Source organism: Lathyrus oleraceus, chromosome 1 (genome assembly GCF_024323335.1).
Source record: "Lathyrus oleraceus cultivar Zhongwan6 chromosome 1, CAAS_Psat_ZW6_1.0, whole genome shotgun sequence".
Taxonomy (NCBI): Eukaryota; Viridiplantae; Streptophyta; class Magnoliopsida; order Fabales; family Fabaceae; genus Lathyrus; species Lathyrus oleraceus.
In genome coordinates, this window is record NC_066579.1 from 123,107,698 (window position 1) to 123,115,712 (window position 8,015).

The window sequence follows — 8,015 nt, forward strand, 5'->3', positions numbered from 1 at the left end:
CAAGTCCATCGATTATAGTCATACACGATGACCAATCAATACTTCCTTCCATTGATAAAGGAAATTCCCACTGGTCCAAACAAATCAATATGTAGAAGTTCAAACGGTCTAGAGGTAGAAACAACAGTTTTCGCTTTGAAATATGTTTTAGAAAACTTTCCTTTCTGACATGCTTTACAAAGAGTATCTGAAGCGAACTTCAGGTTGGGTAAGCCTCTGACTAGTCCAAGCTTATTTAGCTGAGAAATCCTTCTCATGCTAATATGGCCCAAACATCTGTGCCATACCCATTGGTCCTCTTTAACAGACATTAAACATTTTACATTTTGATCCTCAAGATCAGAAAGTCTGATTTTATAAATGTTGTTCTTTCTCTTTCCGTTAAAAATGATTGTACCATCTTTCTGACTAACAACCTTACATGACTTTTGATTGAAAATGATACCATAACATTGTCACTGAGTTGATTAATAGACAATAGGTTATGTATCATACCATTAACCAAAAGAACATTAGTGATAGAAGGAAGTTTACCGTTACCAATAGTTCTAGATCCAATGATCTTTCCTTTCTGGTTTCCTCCGAAACCAACGAAATCTTGGAACATAAACCTTCTTCCCATCATATGTCGCGAGCACCCACTGTCTAGGTACCATGACTGGTGTTTCAGCTGAGCTGCTAAGGATGTCTATAACATAAATTATTTTATCCTTAGGTACCCACTTTCTGGATCCTCTTTTGTTAGTTTTCCCAGAGTTTCTTACAACTTTGGATCTTTAAGCAGAAAGATAATCACATGGGATTTAAGCATGATACCTAGGTTTCAGAACTGAGTTCTTACCCTTTGTATGTTTCTGTGTCTGTGTAGAAACATCAAGCTCAGTGCCAGCAGGCACGAAATGCTCATACAAAGGTTTTGGTTTTACTTTCTAACTTTTATCAGGTTTTATAGTTTTTGTACAAACCTTTCTCTCCATTCCTGTTAACTCCATAAAGAAGCCATTATGCTTATATATATGCTTTTAGCCAGAAAGTACTAGAATTCTCTGTCATATCTAATGATACAATCAGTACCAGAGGCTTCTGAGACTGTTTCCTCTCTAGTTTTAAAATTTTACTTTTCAAAGCAGAGTTGTTACTGTAGTAATAAATTCATGACCATCAAGCTATGGATAAACTTGACGTCAATAAAACCAGAGTCACCACCGCACTTTTATTGTTTCCAAAGGAACAAGGCAAAAGTATGAACAAAACCCAAAGATAAGAAGTTTTCAAATCAAAACTAATAAAATGCCAGAGGTTACAGGTAAGGGGGTTGGTTACATAGAGGGAAGGTGTTAGCACCCAAAGTGTCATAGGTACTCCTAGGGAGCCCTTTTTGTATGCAAGTGATTTGGTCAAAATGATGTTTGATAAAAATATAGAGTGGGGAGATGAGAAAAGAATTCATTAATTATATTTTTGTGTTTGACAAGACCTTCGATCTTATGCCTACGTACCAACATAAAAATGAGGGATCAAAACCCCGTAGTTTGTAGTAAAAATTTCAAAGAAGTTGGTGAATTGATTTTAACAAAAAAAGTTTATCAGAGAAGGAACAAAAGCTAAAAGACTTGAATGGGGTTGTTAGTTCTTTTTGTGTTTTTGAAATTGAAGTCAATATGGTTAAGTTTATTCACAAATTTTATTTAAGAAAAAGTTTGAAAATTCATAGGCATAAGGCCAAAGTTTCTACTCATTAAAACATGTCTAAGTTGAAAACACAAGCAAAGAAGGTTTTGAAAAGAGGGAGAGATTTGAAATCAAAGAAGTGGGAGGAGATGAAGAGACTACCCTAGACAAAAATTAAAAGTTAAGACTTGAACAGATTTGACCAATGGGATGCAATCCACAAGACAAGAATGTCAGATAGAAACCCATTTCCTTTGGAATTTTGAGCAAAACAACAAGCATAAGCAATATCCAAGCAAACCATATGAAGACCAAGGCATCAAATAAAGATAGCATAGTATCCAAGCAAACAATACAATAGCTAGCAGTCTTTAATGTCTTCCAATGTATCAGATGAAAAAAATATCCCTTAGTCAACTTAGAGCAATCATCATACATCAACAATAATAACAGGCTAACAATTAAGCCCAAAGACAAAGTCACTAATGAATCAAGGTCATTCAAGGCTTGCATCATATGGAAGGCACAGTCAAATATAGCTCAGTCTTAGATAGTGGCATTGGCCAAGTCCTCAAAGCATAGGAAAGTTGCCTATCCTAAGTCCAAAAGTTCAGATAAAGTCCCACAATCCACCAAGATATTTTTAAGGTTTTTGTTGTTATTAAGAATTTTCAGGTCCTAAGACCACAAACAAAATCAAAACAAGCAAACAACATATACAATCACAAGATATGGCTCAAGTGAGCAAAGTGAAAAAAGGTTTGAAACATAAACAAATTGCATGAAATGTAAATGGCAGATGAATGATAAAGGTACTAAAATTTAAAGTTCATTAAGTAAATGACTTGAAAGTAAAGAAATATTAATAAAGTGTTTGTCAAATGTTAGTGAAGAGTTTGAATTGATTAAGCCATTCTTTTGAGAATACTCAACCATTCATTCACAAGTATGAATTCTTGAACCAATTCATCATCCATGAGAAGGGCTCAAACTCGGATAAATCAATAAGTATGCCACTATCCTTCATGAAAGGAAAAAAGGACAAGTCTTCACACAATTCCATGAAGAATGGGAGACTTACAATCTCACTTACAAGAATATTATGCCTTTTTGGTCAAATTTAGTTATATGTTAAGCAATCATAATTGGAATTATGTAGAAGTCACAACTATCTGAGGTCGGGCAATAAAAATATAGGTGTTAATGCATGTTAGAGATTTGGTACAAAGAACCAAACTCCTAAAACATACCACACACTAGAAAAAAAGTGGGACCTATCTCAGTCAGGCTCATGTTGATTCATCTGACACAAGGTCATTGATGAATCAACTAGCATTGGACATGAAGAGAATTCATTGGTCAATGATGGATTGGGGAAGAATAGGAATGAAGATGAAGGGGAAAGGGGAAGTAGAAATCCAAATTGATCATAGGAGGAATTTCATCTGATCAATATTATCCATTCATTTTGGGAGATGAAATGTACATTTCATCAATCCCTTAACTTCAATAGTATTGGTCAAACAAAAGTCATATCAACCATGATCAAGGCCAAACAGAAAGTCAAACATCACAAAACCATATAAATTCAATTAAAAATAAAATTAAAAATGAATTAAAATGCATTTAAAAAAGGACAAAACCTCAAATCCCTTCAAAACACCAAATAAATGACCAAGGCATTTATCCTAGGTCAAAGTATTTAAAACAAGCTTAAAATCATTTAATTCATGAAAAATATCAAAATTAATCCAAAAATTATTTTCATTCAAAATATGGAAGAGGAAAATATTTAAAGATTTTTGGTGAAAGTCTCATATTTTTTGGATTAAAAATGAAATTAATATGAATTAAACAAAATAAATGGATTAAATGGAAAATCAGAAATTAAAAAGAAAATAGAAAAAACAAGGGTCATCAGATCTTCCTCATTAATTGAGGTGGCGGATCTGATGGCCAAGTGTGCGTGTTCCACAATGATCTATATTCAACGCATCATACGCATGGTAATTAAAAGGAATGGCTCAGATTAAAATATTTCCACATGATCAGATGGTTAGGAGGCATGCCAACACATCACCGGAGCCCTAGCTCCGGTGGACCTCACCGGACTGGTCCACCACCAAATTTCACCAAAATAAAAAGTGCATACACTAATTTAAAGAGAAAAAGCCCAGGACCTCGAATCTGGCCTCATTTTCTCCTAATTCCAAGTATACTGAAATATACAAGGAATTGAATTTTGAGGTACACGATCTGAGTTGCTTCAGTTTGACCTCAAAGCAACTCAATCTTGTTGCCTACATTGGTAGGACTTTAGACAACCAATAAACAAGTAGAATAGTGGAGAATTCAAGGAGAATCGAAGACTTGAAAATCTGTAAAAACACCTTCGAGTTGCAGTGATTTGGCTTAATCTTGATGTAATTCCACTTGGTTCTTCTTTCTCTTGCATGCAGTGATTGATTGAGATGAAAATGGCTATGAATCCTTGGAGTTCTTGTTCACAAATAGAAGTTGAATCAAGAACTCGATTTCAATGAAATCCTCAAGGAAATCTATGGAATGGGGTTCTGAGATTGCTTGGCAAGGTTTGGGCAAGGTGTCCCCTTCAATCTGAGGCCAATGAGTTCATTATAGAGGCCATGGAAAGTGATATTCACATTTGAATTTGAGCCAAAAGTAGAAATTCAAGTGCATGGGTGCATGGACATGTGCTAGGCCCAAAAAAATCATTGCAATCCACTCAAATTCGTGAATAAATGCTACTTATGTCATAACATGGCTCCATGCAAAGCTAAAAAGAAATTGAATTCAAATGTTGCCAAAACAAACCATGAGAAGAACCCATGCGCAAGTCCCTTAACTCTTGTCCAAATGGAGTGATCTTAGATGCTTTGGAAAGGTAACATCAAGGGGGACAACTTTAATGTTGAAGAACTTTTTATTTTAAACTTGGATCATGATGAATTTTGAGGTGGAATTTGGAGAAATCAAACATGGCTTAAAATTTTCTAAGTACAAAGTCAAATGACCACTTCTTCCACCTTGAATAATTTTTGCTATGAGCTTCAAATGAAAATGGTTTCTTCACCAACGTTATATATATTTCATTCCTCTTCAATTTTGTCCCAAATTTGACATCATTTGGATTTGTCATGAGGGAGTTATGGATTTTAGAAGTTGAGGGAAATTGCTTATTCAATGGTTGATGCGTGCTTTTCGCAAGTATACGAACGCGTCAGAGTAATATAAAAGATTGTTGAATCCATAGAGACCAAGTGTCAATCTATCGTTATCTGTTGTTATGGTGTTTATCTAAGGTAATCAAAATAGGAGTTTTTAGAGTGTGCAATGAAAAGTAAAGTGTTGAATAAAGTTCAATTAATAAGGACATGCTCGAATGTAATTCACATAATCAATTAATAATCCAAGTACTTGCTAATAGAACTACTTATGGGAAGTGTTTCCTACTTTGAAAAGAACCAATTTAACAGGAACTGTCGCTTTCGCGTATTCAGAACCGAGTTGTACTCCCTAATCAAACCCTCTTATTGTCACTTATAAAAAGGCGCGCATTGCGTTAGAGTAGTAAACCTATTTTTAAGAAATATAGTATCTTGACTAAGTTGAAAAATATTTTAACCTGGATTTCGTAACCAAAAGAGGTTCTCACAAACCAGACTCTAAACTTATAAACGCGTCCGAAAATAGTTTTAAAATCTCTTTTCTTCTTAAGTTAAAAACTCCTAATGAACTAAACAAAGCGCTTTCGCTGTATTCGAAATAGTTAAAAACAATTAAGTTTAAATAGACGTTGGATGGATTTCGATCTTACCCAGCGAAAATTAAGTGCGGGAAAACTTAAGTTGAAAGTTAAAATAGCCCTTAAGTGTTTCTACGAACAATTGTATAAATTATCGGTTCAATTACGATCCTTACATTCTAACCTTATAGGTTTAGTTAGACATGGTAAAGTAAAGGTGCATTTTAATTTAAATAAAAGTAGTGCGAGTGCGGAAAGTAAATAAAAGTAGTGCGAGTGCGGAAAGTAAATAAAAGTAGTGCGAGTGCGGAAAGTAAATAAAAGTAGTGCGAGTGCGGGAAATAAATAAAGTAAAGTGAGTGCGAGAAATAAATAAAGTAAAGACAGTGCGGGAAATAAATAAAGTAAAGACAGTGCGGGAAATAAATAAAATAAAGACAGTGCGGGAAATAAATAGATAAAGGTAAGGCAATAAAACCCTGCTCCAATCGGAGGGTTGAATAAAATGCAAAGCGGAAATGAAAATGGCGGCAGGATTAACTTCCTTCCAAAGTGCTCCAAACTCGATCACAGACTTGATTACACAATTGTGGTAACACCCCAATGCGAAGCGAATACCACTTTAAAATACTGAATATATGCCTAAGTGAAACTAAGTTTGCTCTAAGTTTGGATCATTAAACAAATGAAAACGAGTCTGTATTTATAGGCAAGTAAAATGATGGAAATGACAAGGATGCCTTTCAGTTTGAAATTGGGAGGGAAAACTTTTCCTCTTGTGGCGCCCGCCACAAGTCCATGGCGCCCGCCATAAGACCAAATTGTGGCGCCTTAGTGGAAGTAGTGGGGAACGTGGCAGTTGAGGGAATTTGAGTTGTGACACGTCATGGCTGGGTCTATGGCGCCAGCCATAGTGGGAGCCATAAGTGCAAAATGCTGAATTTTAGTCTTTTTAGCTCATTTTCACTCATTTTCTCGATCGGGACTCCGATTAAAGTAAAAACCTGAAAACAAAGAGAAACATAGTAATAACACAACAAAATAACAATAAAACTACTAAAATGCATGCGAAATCGGAGTCGAAAATACGGTGAATTTCAGTGTCATCAATGGTAATGGCCCAAAATGACCTATAATGTTTCCTCTTGGCACATGCCCTTGTAAGTAGATTTTGACATTTCTTAAAGAATCAAAGTTGGATAAGACATATCTAAATTTATCATGAAACTTGGATGACCTTCATATCATAAAGATTTAGCAAGTTATGTTTCTTGGAAGTTGACCTCCTAACTAGGGCACAAACAAAATGACCTATAATCTTTCACCATAAAAAATGTTTTTCAAAGAAAAATTAGCTCTTTATGTCGACATAAAATTTGTTTGTAATGTCATAAAGAGTAACTTTTATCTTATAATCATTTTCATATGACAAAAATTCTAGGAGGTAGGGTCTAGGGAACCCCAGTTTTGACCAGTTTACTTTCTCCTTAAGGAAAAAAAATCAGTTTGAATAATATTTTGTGTATTGCAATTTGCTTCTACATAAGAAGATTTTACACAAATTATAAACAAATACTTAAAGAAAAACTGCGTAGAAAAGTGATAGTTTTTCATAAAGAAATAGACTTTGTCAAGTTTTGCAGCGCTTCAGTATTCTTGTTTTTCTTCAAGTCTCCAAGTCCCACTTATATAGCATAAGGAGAAGATCATTTGAGGGGAAAATAGGGAAACCAAATAGAGAAATCATTCACTGTTGGATAGTGCAATGAGTGATATTGTGTACTATCCTTTTCCCATAAATCCAGTGACAGGTGTGATATATATTAATGTCCTTGCCCATTAAATCAGATAGTGGAAAGAATGTTTGATTTTTATTATGTACTATTTAATCACGTTTCCATTAGATCTTATCTTCAAGTTTAGTGGCTTCTGATGAAAGTTGATGAAGCATGAAATAAAGAAATATACAGCTAGATTCAGAAACTTCAGAATCCTCAGTCAGAACTTTGACAGCGTCAGCTGTCTGACTTGAGATCTTTAGTATCTTCAGAATCTTCAGACTCTTCAGTTAGAACCTTGATAACCTCAACTTCTAGCTTGAGATCTTTAGAATCTTCAGCTAAGTAACCAAAACTTTAAAAGCTTTCCACTCTTCAGAAGCTTAATGATCAGAGTCACGTCCAGAAGCACAAATTGAGAGAATGTTGCAGCAGCAACATAGCGTCTCCTTAGAAGCTTCTATGGAGTGAATCAACATAAAATTAGAAAGATCATTGTTGCAACAAATTCGAACATCTTTCAGAACTTCTTATGATTAGCGCAAAAGCGGAATTTTGAACACAGTGTTCAGAAACTGATGACGTTGCACGTCATACACTCAGAATCAGAGCTGGTTGTTAAAGTTACACAATAACAAACAATTAGGGTACCAAAATTATTCGCATACAAATACAACATTGTTATCATCAAAGTTCAAGGTATAGATGCAGAACCAAATCTTGTTCTCACAAAAAATACTTGTGAATGATTTTCATATCTTCTCTAAGCCATATTCTCTAGATGATATGGTTAAGTTTAT